The 12678-nt window shown below is 37.8% G+C and overlaps 1 protein-coding gene across 3 annotated transcripts in view; it reads right to left on the minus strand.

Moving 5' to 3' along the window:
- Positions 1-12678, minus strand: part of LOC147155499 (ATP-binding cassette sub-family D member 3-like) — a 110279-nt gene that overhangs the window by 91437 nt on the left and 6164 nt on the right. The gene's annotated exons all lie outside the window — the stretch shown is intronic.

A 12678-nucleotide genomic window follows, 5' to 3' on the forward strand; every position in this document is an offset into this window, starting at 1 on the left:
TGTCCAAGCTCGGTTTGACCCTGCAGGTTTTTGATGTCTACCTTCTCCAACGCACCTGTTCCAATCCAATCAACAGGATCGTTATCAATCTTATGCAGAACTTGCTGATGAGCTTCAGCTGTGTTGGAGAAGGGAAACATCCAAAACCTGCAGGACTACCGGCCCTCGAGGACCGAATTTGGACACCACTCATGTATAACAAGTGGACGGTATGTGCTGCTTTGAAGACCCCCCTTTTTTAGCTTCCCAAAGTCATTGGGCCTGTGATTGGGCCGACTCAAATTTATTAATAATAAGGATAGAGGTCTCCATAAACTACTTTATATGATCAAAAACCTAGTCCGATGCATGTATAAGATGTCGACACAAATTCCATCCAGATGATAATTTCAAAATTCATAAAAGATAAAGGATATAGAGTTCTCCACACACTCTTAAAAGTCTTGGTATAAACACAAACAACAATGTTGAAAAAAATAATCTTCAAGGTTTATTTCACCTCTTAATTCCATTTATCTATAAAAACATTACTTATTCTCATTTAATTCTAACTATAGTCACTCACAAAGCAGGCAATAATGAACTTATCAAGAACTTTAGCAAATGAGCAATCATTCGTCCAAAAGAAAATGCAATATGTGGACGCACAATGGCAAAAAAAACTATTTATATCCATGCCACTCTCCTAAACTGGAATTCTCACATCTTTCAATTTCTTTCCATTTCAATCATACTTACTGGTGAAATGTTCATCCACAGTTTTTGGACTGGCAATTTGTACAGTTTACCGTTGCACATGAGTGCCAAATTTGTGTAAAATGTTCTATAATCTTGATGCTGTAAATTGCGCTCAAACCAGAAATGTATAGAATCCTCATCTAAGAAACGTTTAAAAACAATCCCAACTACAAATTCAAGAGACAAAACAAATATCAATAAGATGCTAGCTGATGTAACGGAAAAAAAACCTGTTATATTTTAAACAAAAATGCTATGAGGCGGGATCAAAATACACAAAATTGCCAGCAAGGAGGATAAGAAAACATCTCAGAGAGCACAATACATACAATTAAAGATCCTTCTACAGGTGGCATAACTCATCAACCTAAAAATTTTTAGAACATTTTTAAAGACTTTGTGCACATTACCAAGTGTTGAAGAGATGAGGAGTTTTTTGTTTTGTTTTTTTACAGGAATTAGACCTTCCGTCAATAGGATGTAATCAAAGTAAGAGGTTAACAGAAACTATTACAGAAGAGGAAATATCAAAAGCCATAAATTAACACCAAAAAAAGGGCAGGGAAACGTTAAGTGATGGGTATTTGGCTGAGTGGTACAAGGTTTTTGATGAGTTGATGCCAATACTCCACATCTCCTTGAACTGGACTCTGAAGAATGTTAAAGTTTCAATCACCTGGTCGGAGGCCATAATTACACTCATTCCGAAACCAGGTAAAAACAAAGAATGTTGTACACATTATTGTCCTATCTCAATATTGAACATAGACTATAAAACATATAAGTCATATATATATATATATATATATATATATATATATATATATATATATATATATGTGTGGTGTGTGTGTGTCAATCATACAAAAAAGGATTAGTCTAAAATCCTCCATAACACAAATTCGTGAAAAAGCAACTGATTAGAAAATACATGACCTCTTCTTAGTCATGCAAATAATGTTCCATTTGCACTAATTTGAGTTTTCAGGCAAGTGATGCTTGAAAAGTCTGAAACGCAAATACGACGACATAATGACTTGCAGAACCCCAAGGAATTTCGGCCCGTACGACTCGTACCGTACGTTATTGGTAGATATTTCCAAGTGAAATTTGTCAGCCAATCAATGAAGGTGTTTCCTGAGTGGCACACTAAATCACGGTTTGAGAAGCTATGTTAAAAAATACAAAAGCAAAACATTTAAATTGATTATTTATCATTATTATTATATGTTGTTTTCTTTTGCACTTCAGGGCCACCATAGGACGCAGAAAATGACCTTGAATTGCCCTCAATACAGTGACCAAAGGCCAATGAGCAGAAGTACACAGGAGGAAATTGTTAATGATCTAAAATATTTGAAAAATCAGTCACCCATAAAGAACAGTTTGTAATACACAAATCTTGCAAGTGTCCAATGCCAACAAGGTCACCCTGTTCAAGAAGGCACATGTACAGGCCTCGTTTAAAGGGACTGCAACGTAAAAAAACAACTTTTTAGAGCTTGTAGCCACGCCAAAATTATTAAAATTCCTCACCATAAACATCACCGAAGTGGTGTTTTCCTCCATTCACCCCTCTATGAGAAATTCTGGGTCATTCTGCTCTCCAAATACCAGCCCGAGCGGGTGATCCCTTTTTTAATGACGTCATTAGGTGCGGACCCACCCCTGCAACGCCTGTGCGGACTAAACACACGCACACTTTCTCTGAGACCTCCATGCTCACAGGATAGTGATAAAAATAGCTTTCATCAGTAAACATTCTGTCCAAATGAATTCAAAGCAATCAATTATCCTTCACATTTGCAATGCCAAAGTGCAATGACAATTTTCCATCTTAAATTCCCAGAAAGGTTGTGGCTGACACTTGTGTAAACTACAAGTAAAAATTTTGCGCTGTTGTACCTAACTGAACTAATGGTGTAAGGGTGGTTAGCGAGCTCACCCTGTAAGCAGAAGCAGATGGGTTCAATCCGGGTTTTTTTTTCATTTTTTCTCTCTTCTTTCCCTCTCCTTCCCTCCTCCACTACAATTTATTGCGGCAAGGATCTGTTTTGTTTCAAATGTTTATTGAAAAATTGATGGCTTGCGTGGTGCCGGCTCGGACGAGAGGGGGCGAGGCAACCACACGGGGAGAGCCGGAATTTTACTAAACCAGGCGTTTTATTTCCGCGTTAAAATTTAAATAAAATTAAATTAATGATAATAATAATAAAAATAGCCAACAAAATACCTAATATTTCATAAAAAATTACATCGCCATGGTGTCAAAGATAAGATTTAATCATTATAAACCTATAGTTAACTGTGGAAGGGCTTAAAATACCATGATTTAATCCCTTTAAATTCACTAGTGAAAATCCTCATGACTCACTGAGGCCCCATTCAGAAGTTAACAAGTTTAATTTTTTTTTGTGCTTTATCCAAACGAAGCCTGAAAACGTGCCCTCGCGTTTATGAATACAACACATACGCATCTTTCCTGCAACGATGATGCAGTTGTCCCAATTCTTGCATGCATGAACACTAACCTTGCTCTGCAAGCTGAATTCTCGCGGTATTTGTGAGTTCACGAACTCCTGAGAATACATCTTGTACCAAGCCCCTTGATTTCCACCGATCCCAACCAATCACAGAGCGACATTGTGTTTGGTGCGTGATATGCAGCTGTGACGAAAGGAAGCCAGCGCCGACACCGCGGTAAACAAGCAAACAAACCTAACATGGACAAATGGACGCTGCAATTAATTATGTTCTTGCAGAAGTACTCACTCACTCAAGCTGGTAAATATGTTCGTGCTTTTTTTCCCCGCCTTCCACGAGAACAAAGACAACATTTTCATACGTGGCCATGTTTGGTCAAAACAAACGTGCACAATGCCGCATCGTCCAATCAGCTACAAGTATTGTACAGAATGTCCCGCTTTTCCAAGCAAATGACCTTGGAAAAGTCCCAAATTGATATTGTGGAGAACTCTCTTGAGTAAATCACAATTCTCAATCAGGCTTTTGCAACAAGGGTGGATTACAGTCTTGAATTGCTCTTCATATTTACAAGATCACTTTGTACTTGAAAAATAAAAATAAAAGTGTTCAAGACTAAAGTGTTCAACTTGTAGAGATGACTAGGCATGGGGGTGGGGGGTGGGTTGATAGTTTAGAGGAGTAGAGTTTTGATTATTGAATACATACTTGAATACTTACTTACATACATAGTTTTGATATCAATAAATTATCGTTATTATTAATCGTGGTTTCAATATCAATCAAAAACAATCAACAATCAATCAATCAACACTTTTAAAATTGTGAAAATATTTCACACTGGGAGAGGGAGAACAGTTTTAACTCACTAACACAAGTTAACACTATAGGAATAGACAGACACTCTTAAAAATGTATTCCTAAAAGTACTGCCATGACTGGGACTCGATCCGACGTACTCTGTAACCAAAGGTAATGACCATAATCACTAAGCTATCCAGCCACGACATGTTGGATGCTATAATTAACTCATTTAATCCCAGCCATTTTCATTGGAGCAGCCCCTTCAATACCAGCCATTTTACTGGATTTTGAATGATCTTGCAAGGCCCACAGAATATTGTGTTCTATTGCTATATAAACATGGAACTTACCAAAAGAAAGCTTACGCTCTCTTTTTTCAACAGAAAAAGTGCACTTCTATCCTTTTCTGTTCTTATCAGCGTTAGAAAATAGCAATTTGTAGTTTTGTCCAAATTCCAATTCCTGACAGAAAACCGTAGAAAATAGATTTTTGTCAAACAAACATTTCAAGCACAACTTTGACTTTAACACTACTATTTTTTCTTTTGTTTCAACTCAAACATCTAAATACTGTTGTCCTGCTATAAAACAATACAACATTCCAAAAAGTGCTTTTGATAACAAAATAACAGTTTATTGCACATAAAAAAAAACATTGGCTGGTCTGACTCCAGCTCTGCCGCAGCATCGTCATCCAGGGGTCGATGTGACTGGCAAAAAAAGTTGTGATTGCTCGACGGCTGCTCGTTGCGTTTGCTCAACAAACCAAGTGTCATTGCTTGATGTGCAGCAATTTGATTGCCGCCGTCATGCATCATTGATGAACTGAGGAGGATGCTTTTTTTTTGTTGCCATAAACGAATCCTCCAGGGTTAACGGTTTTGTTCTGCCCATCGCTTGTTTTCAACTTCCTCTCCACTGCTCTCTGCGCTACTACACCACGCTTGTGACAGACGATACTCCCAGTCCCAACCTACACTTCCTCCTCCTATATTTCTGCAACAAGATCCTTGCGTGGTACTGGCTGATCTTATACATTGTACTTGCTGCCACCTTCTGGCTATTTTTTATTAAATAACATTGCAGTCAACTAATCCTTCAGTCAGAAGCTGCTTCAGACCCTCCTGTACACGCTTGCATAAAAAACGCTTATGACATACAAATACATCCTATCTATGCGGTGACTATGACTTTTATGACGTATTTGGTATGTATAGAAAGAGTTAAATTTAACATAAGATCGTCCCGTCACCACAGTAAATGCTTCCACATTTTATGAGAGTGCTTTAACAAGCAAAGCCTCGAAATTAATACACAGATTATGAGAAAAAACGTCGGCTCAGTCCATGTATATATTTCGATGCTTCGCATTAGTGCGGGGCGATATGGAAAAAAACTTCCATCTATTTTATATACGATAACGATATGCGATGATATATTTTCAGTTTTTCTATAAAAAAAATAATAATACAACACACTATGACTTTATTTTTACATTTTATTTTAACTCTTTGACTGCCAAGAATTTTCAGAAAAGAGAACATGTGGGTGCCAGATGATTTAAGCATTTTGACAGATTTTTCAAGGGCCACAGAAAAAAATTTGTGTTTGGACTATGGAAACACAGATACTACCAAATGAATGATTGAACTTTCATCTTTCATTGGAAAAAAAAGTTTGTTTCTACCTTATTCAGTTTTTCAGTAATCAACAATAGGAAATAGGTTAGTTTCACCCAAATGCTCTGTTTTGGACCAAAATACAGAGAAATCAAGCTTTTTGTGAAACAATATTATTTCATGCACTCTAGTGAATTTGACACCTTTTTTTTCCATGAATGATGCCACAAACACCTAAACAGTGCTTTACTTCAGTAAAACACTACCACCAACAATGAAAAAGTGTTTTTTGATAGCAAAATATGTTTATTTACATTCAACAGTGTCACAATTTGACAAAACAATTTAGCAAACTATTTACAAATGTGTGCAACTGTGGTACTATTTACAATTGTGTGGATGTTTCAACTACAGTTTTTCTTTTTGTGTGGTATATTGTGTAAAACTCCCCTGCGTGCAAGGGGACGCAGCAGGATTTGCACCACAGATTAGTTTCACTGCAATTGCCCCTTCGCGTGCAGACCCTACACTTTCTTGCCGGCCTTTTTTTCCGGGGAGTAGCAGGTATATACTGCAGTGTGTGTTTGGCCATGTTGTCATCAAGTCTACTCTCAGGATCATGATACGGTGACCTGGTATGTCTGGCTTCCTCATGTCCTTCAGTTCCTATACCGGGTGGTAAGAGATGTTCTGATCCATCTTATCCACTCCATTCATGGTGGCATCGTAGTCCAGAACCAGTGTCTTCTCCGTGATCAGACTGTACCCACTCCTCCGATGAATATGGATTGGACTCTGGGTACTCTTCATCATCCGATTGAACGTCCGCCTGTGCAGAAATACTCGATTGTGCACCACGTTTTCCGGCGTTAGCATCGCTAGCCGGTGAGGCTTTACGACCCGATCGAAGCCGCCGCGTCAACGCTTCCAACTTCGGCGTCAACCTCAGAGTCACCATCATCATCATCAATGTGCTCTTTAGCATTGGTCGATGCTTTTCGTCTTCAAAAAAAATGCTAAAGCGTGAGCTGCTTGCAACCGGTCGCCATTTTCGCGTCCTCAGCCATTCTCCCCTCAACACTCGAGCTCCGCCTCACGTCTTCTACTGACTCCTACCCGATCTTGTCCAAAGAGTCATCGCTGCCATCTAGTGCCCATAAACAGTCATTATACTAACTCGATCTGCTTGATACTTTCAGCACAGCTGGCCAAGGCTTTCCTCCACCGTTTCCAAAAAAACCAAAAAAATAACACATAGTTAACGTCTTTTAACGTTTTTGGCGGCACTCATTTGGATTTTACTAAGCGTTATTAAACGTTTTTGGCGGTCAAAGAGTTAAAGTGACAAACAGATCTGTATTAAAAGAGAAATGCATCCAATAGGGCTGCTATATAAAATCATCAAATGTTCACAAAAGAGGCAGAGTAATCACTGACATAGTTTTTACGAAAGTATTTATGAATCTAAATAGGGGATTTAATGTTGTCTTGAAAATATTTATTGTGCAGATTTCATATCAAAATTAAAACTCAGCAGTGCAGTGTGAAAACATAATATTTAGTGATATGAAAGGTATTCACGTAAGTATATCCATCCATTTTTTTAATCGCTTTTCAAGCCTGTTGTTTAATCTTCCTCCTCCTGGTTAATGTATACGGGACGCCGTAACAATCACATCACTTTCTGTTTAGCTAAGTGTGTAGCATTACTATTCTCCCCAGAGACATTAAAAGGCTAGCTGTTTTGCTATTAAAAGTTTGACACACTCTGCTTTAACGCGGTACCAGCGAGAACTTTGTAAAAAAAAGTGTAATCGATCACCCATGCACTTAAATTAATGCCAGTTTCACGATAACGTTAGCCGGTTAGCAAAGCGGTTAGCATAGCAAGGCTTCTACGTCTTTTCCTCGTTAATCACGCCTCGTAATCTGCTCGTGAGAACTTCGATACTTGTAACTGAAGAAATGCTTCTTATACGCCGCCACGGAGGCTGTGATTACTAACTTAGGAGCAGAAGCGCAACACGTTTATGTGCAGTATTAGCCAGCCGAAGCTCGTTCCTATGCTGCAACGTAAGTGGTAGAACCGATCTAGCCACGACTTGAGTACCCCCACTTTAATGATGCTACAACTGCACATTTAGATCCGCAAACTTCTATGCTTGTTTCACAAAGATGTCACTTTATTTCAATGAGCCGAAAGGAGTAGCCAGCATGCCTTGAGGTGGGCAACATAAAGTTTTTGCCGAAAATACAGAAGCACTCGCCAAAAGTTGGTTATCCATCAATGACGGGCCGATGTAGCAACGGTTTTCAACTTTAACCCAACACCTCTTTTTAAGAGAGCATTTGAAGCATGTTAATGTTGACCAGTCTCTTCTGTGAGTGAAAATGAATTCATGGGCCCAAGCTCCTTTTGTCTGTCAGTGTTTCCCAGTCAGAAGGAAGGAGGAAAGGAGCATCATAACATAATAAGGATCATAACATCAGCCTGGTTTACATGAAGCCATGTATTTTGATTAGAATCAATGCTAATGGCCAAACGGAATGAAAATGCTCCGAAGGAGAGGCTGTGAGATCGCGAGATGCTGTGACTATCGCGAGACCTACAGCGAGACCGGGAACCCCTAACATGGCGGCACCCTGCTGCTAAAATAGAACTAGCTCTATTATGCTAAACTAATCCAAATTTAACCATCATATATCTTGGCTTTTCTCTTCTCTCTTTCATCCGGCAGATTTGGAATACCACCCAGCGTGGAGGACCTTGAACATTTCATCGACGGATATTTTTACAGCTGCGCGATGGAGGATCCTTCCGTCGAGAAACCTTCGAAGAAGAGGAAAAATGACTCATCGACGGACACGGACGACCTAACCACTACGGACGTTTCGGTCAGTATGCTGGAGTCCATAAATAAAAAACTTAATGTCCTCTGCCTCATCCGCGAGGACGTCAAAGAATTAAAGGTAAGCCTGGAATTCGTCAGCCAACAGGTAAGTGACCTCCAACGGGATAATGCCGAGTTACGCTCTTCACTCGCGGCTGTTTCAGCAGAGTTGGAAACTAATAAAAAGGAGAATAAAATGCTAAAAGAAACTGTTCTGGATGTCCAATCCCGTAGCATGCGGGAGAATTTAATATTCTCAGGCATATCCGAGAATACCTCTGACAACCCAGAGGTTGAGATAAAAAAAATGTATGACGACGTCGTTAAAAATTACTCAGGAGACGGTAAATAACATCTCTTTTCACCGGGTACATCGGCTTGGAGCCCGTAGGGGCAACAAACCCCGTCCTATTATCGCCAAGTTTGAGCATTACAAACAGAAATAATTTGTTAAAAGTAAAGGACGGGAGCTTAAAGAGACCTCATTTGGAATGAATGATCAATTCCCGAGAGAGATTAATGAGCGGCGAAAGGTACCCTTTCCTATAATGAAACAAAATAGGCAGGAGGGTAAACCGACTACGATAGCCGTTGATAAGTTATATATCGATGGCCAACTATTCCGGAACCCCAATTCCACTCCCTGGCTGTTCTAATTGGCATTGGTGGAACTAAACTTTGTTTGATTATCAGATGTATACATATATTGTATATGTGGTTATAAAACCAAAAATATGAATACTCATTATGTTTAGGCTATATTATAAATATAATATTACTACACAACTATATCTAAAGTATATTTAAACAAAAAAATCTCGCTTAGGTTACCAGTTACTGGTGTATTGTTATGTTTAATCCCCAGCTAATTTCCTTCACTTTCACCTCCCTACCCGTTTTTTCACTGTTATATTTACTTACACGTTACCTCATATTTTACACAAATTACATAAATCACCTAACCACTTTGATTCTATCCTATAACATGCCAGTATTGACAAATGGCCTATACAGATATATACACAAGACTGAGTTTATATTGTTTGTATGCATAAATTAGTTCTGGTTTCCTGGAATGTTTGTTCGCTCACAGGCAAAAAGAATAAAAATGTAAGACCATCTCTTAAAATTAAAAGCAGATATTTGCCTCCTACAAGAAACCCACCTACAAAAATCTGAAGAAAAATTACTTATTGATAAGAATTTTAGCCAAGCGTACTCTGCCCCTTATAACAGTAGACAAAGAGGAGTCTGTATACATAAGAATTTACTCTTTACTCTAAATATTACAATAACAGACCCAGAGGGCCGATACATTATTATTCAGGTGACTATATTTAATAAAATATATACATTTGGTAATTTATATGCCCCTAATAATGATGATCCGGCCTTTTTCCATGAATTTTTCTCTAAGCTGTTTGAATTAGCAGCGAAATCTACTCTTATTATTGGAGGAGACTTTAACAGTCTTAAATCCATTAATAGATCGTTTTAATAAAACAACATGTATAAGGCGATTACAATCTACTAAAGTAATAGGGGAATATATGGATGACTTTGGCCTCGTCGACAGCTGGAGACTTAAAAACCCAAATAAGAAGGAACTTACCTTCTTTTCCGCTGTGCACCGGTCTTTTTCAAGAATTGATTTTTTTCTTACAAATAACTATTGCTGATAAAACTGTTACAAAAATACATCCTATTATTATTAGCGACCATGCACCAGTCTCCCTTTCCCTACAAGTTGATTATACCTTTAAACCACCACCGACATGGCGTTTTAACATCTCACTGCTGAACGACGCAGAATTTGACAAAATTATAAGAAGAGTGGGCAGACTTTTTGGAAATAAATGACTCTCCAGACCTATCTCCATCTCTTCTCTGGGAAGCTGGGAAAGCAGTAATTAGAGGTAAAATTATATCATATTCATCTTAGAAAAAGAAACAGGATCAAAAATTTGAAAAAGACTTGGAAGATAAAATTAAACAACTGATGGATGAGTACGCAATAAACCGAAATAACCAAATATGGACTGACTTACAAAATACAGTTAGACGATATGCTAACTAAAAAGACAGTTTATAATACAACAGTTGAGATACAACAACTTTGAATATAATAACAAATCAGGTAAATTTCTTCAACGCAATCGGGAAAAATCGCTTATAACGGCTATTAAAAAGGGACAACTGGTGAATGTACACAATCACCAGAAGAAATTAATCAAATTTTTTATAACTATTATCACAACCTATACTCAGAAACTAATAAGCCTAACCCAGAGCATATTGAGGCATTCCTCAGTAGCATAAATATACCTCAGTTAACTACTGAATATAAAGATATGTTAGATGCGCCATTCACTATAAACGAGTTGTCCAGTGCTCTAGATAGTATGCCAAATGGCAAAGCACCTGGCCCGGATGGTTATCCGGCTATATTTTTTAAGCACTTCTGGTTAATGCTTGCTCCACTATTCTTAAGAGTAGTAACAGAAATTAAAACTAATGGTCACATACGCCCACACATGAACACAGCAGCAATTAAACTTTTATTAAAGCCAGAAAAAGACTTCACCCTTCCATCAAGTTACCGTCCGATTTCACTAATTAACACTGATATTAAAATTAGCACTAAGGCTTTCACATCAAGACTAGAAACAGTAATCCAGACAATCATTCATAGCGACCAAACAGGCTTTATTAAAGATCGTCACTCTACTAATAATATTAGGAGGCTCTTTAACCTTATTAGCATGTCACAGAGGCATTAGAAAAAGGCAGTTATTATATCATTGGATGCAGAAAAAGCTTTCGACAAAGTTAACTGGTCCTTCCTCTTTGCTGTTTTAAATAAATTTGGCTTTGGGAAGTCATTTATTCACTGGGTGTCAGTATTATATGATTCTCCTAAAGCTACAGTTAATACTAATGGGATTATATCTCAGAGTTTTACTCTACAGAGAGGCACAAGACAGGGATGCCCACTGTCCCCTTTATTATTTGCAATATTTATTGAGCCACTTGTTGCATTAGCTATACGCCAGGAAAGAAGGATTCAAGGAATTCACTCTGTGGTAACAGAACACAAAATTAATCTATATGCCGATGATATTTTACTTTATTTAGAAAAGCCTGCTATTTCGTTAGGGGAAGTATTTAACTTAATAACTAAATTCTCACAGTTATCAGATTATTCTATTAACTGGACAAAATCAACACTTCTACCTATTACAGAAAATTCATGGAACCCTGCAAGCCAAGACCCACACTATACTCATTTCCTATAGGTAATTTAAAATACTTAGGCATAAAAGTCTCACCTAAATTAACTGATTTAATTCATTTAAACTTTACTCCACTTCTGGATAGCATTTATAGTGACTTGGAGCGCTGGAATAATCTTCCTATTTCTCTAATAGGACGAATAGCCACTATTAAAATGAAAGTTTTACCCAAACTATTTTTTCTCAATGATTCCATTTAAACCTACGGCTAACTGGTTCCAGTTGTTGGACTCAGCCGTTACAAAATTTTACTGGAATAAAAAAAAAGCAAAGATTAGTCTATCTACTCTTCAGAAAAGTAAATCCAAAGGAGGTCTAGAGGCACCAAATTTTATGCACTACTATATAGCTAACCAGCTACAATATATTATTTTATGGGCACAACCCAACAGAGATACTAACTGTTGGCTGGAACTCGAACAGAAGAATTGTAATAACCTCAGACTTCTAGATTTACTCTTTATTACAACATCGATTAAGCGACATAATTGTTTTAAAAATCCAATGATTTCCGCCACCCTGACTGCCTGGTGGAAGGCACTAGAAATTACAAAAGCCCAAGTAGAGCCCTGTGGGCTTTCTCCCCTATGGCATAACCCCGACTTTCAACTTAACAACCAATCGTTTTATTTAGGTGTGTGGGAGCAGAAAGGAATTACACATCTCCACCATCTCTTCTCAGATAATATTTTTATATCATATACATCCTTGCTCCAAAAATACAAAATAAAAAAAAAATTTTTTTTACATTATCTGCAAGTTAAAAGTATGATAAAGAAACAAATTCCAACACTTCAGGGTACGCTCCAACCGCTCCAAAAAGCCCAAACTTTAGACTACAAAAGTCTA

The sequence above is a fragment of the Leptonotus elevatus genome, chromosome 21 (assembly GCF_054856555.1).
Source record: "Leptonotus elevatus isolate MCC_2025b chromosome 21, RoL_Lele_1.0, whole genome shotgun sequence".
NCBI lineage: Eukaryota > Metazoa > Chordata > Actinopteri > Syngnathiformes > Syngnathidae > Leptonotus > Leptonotus elevatus.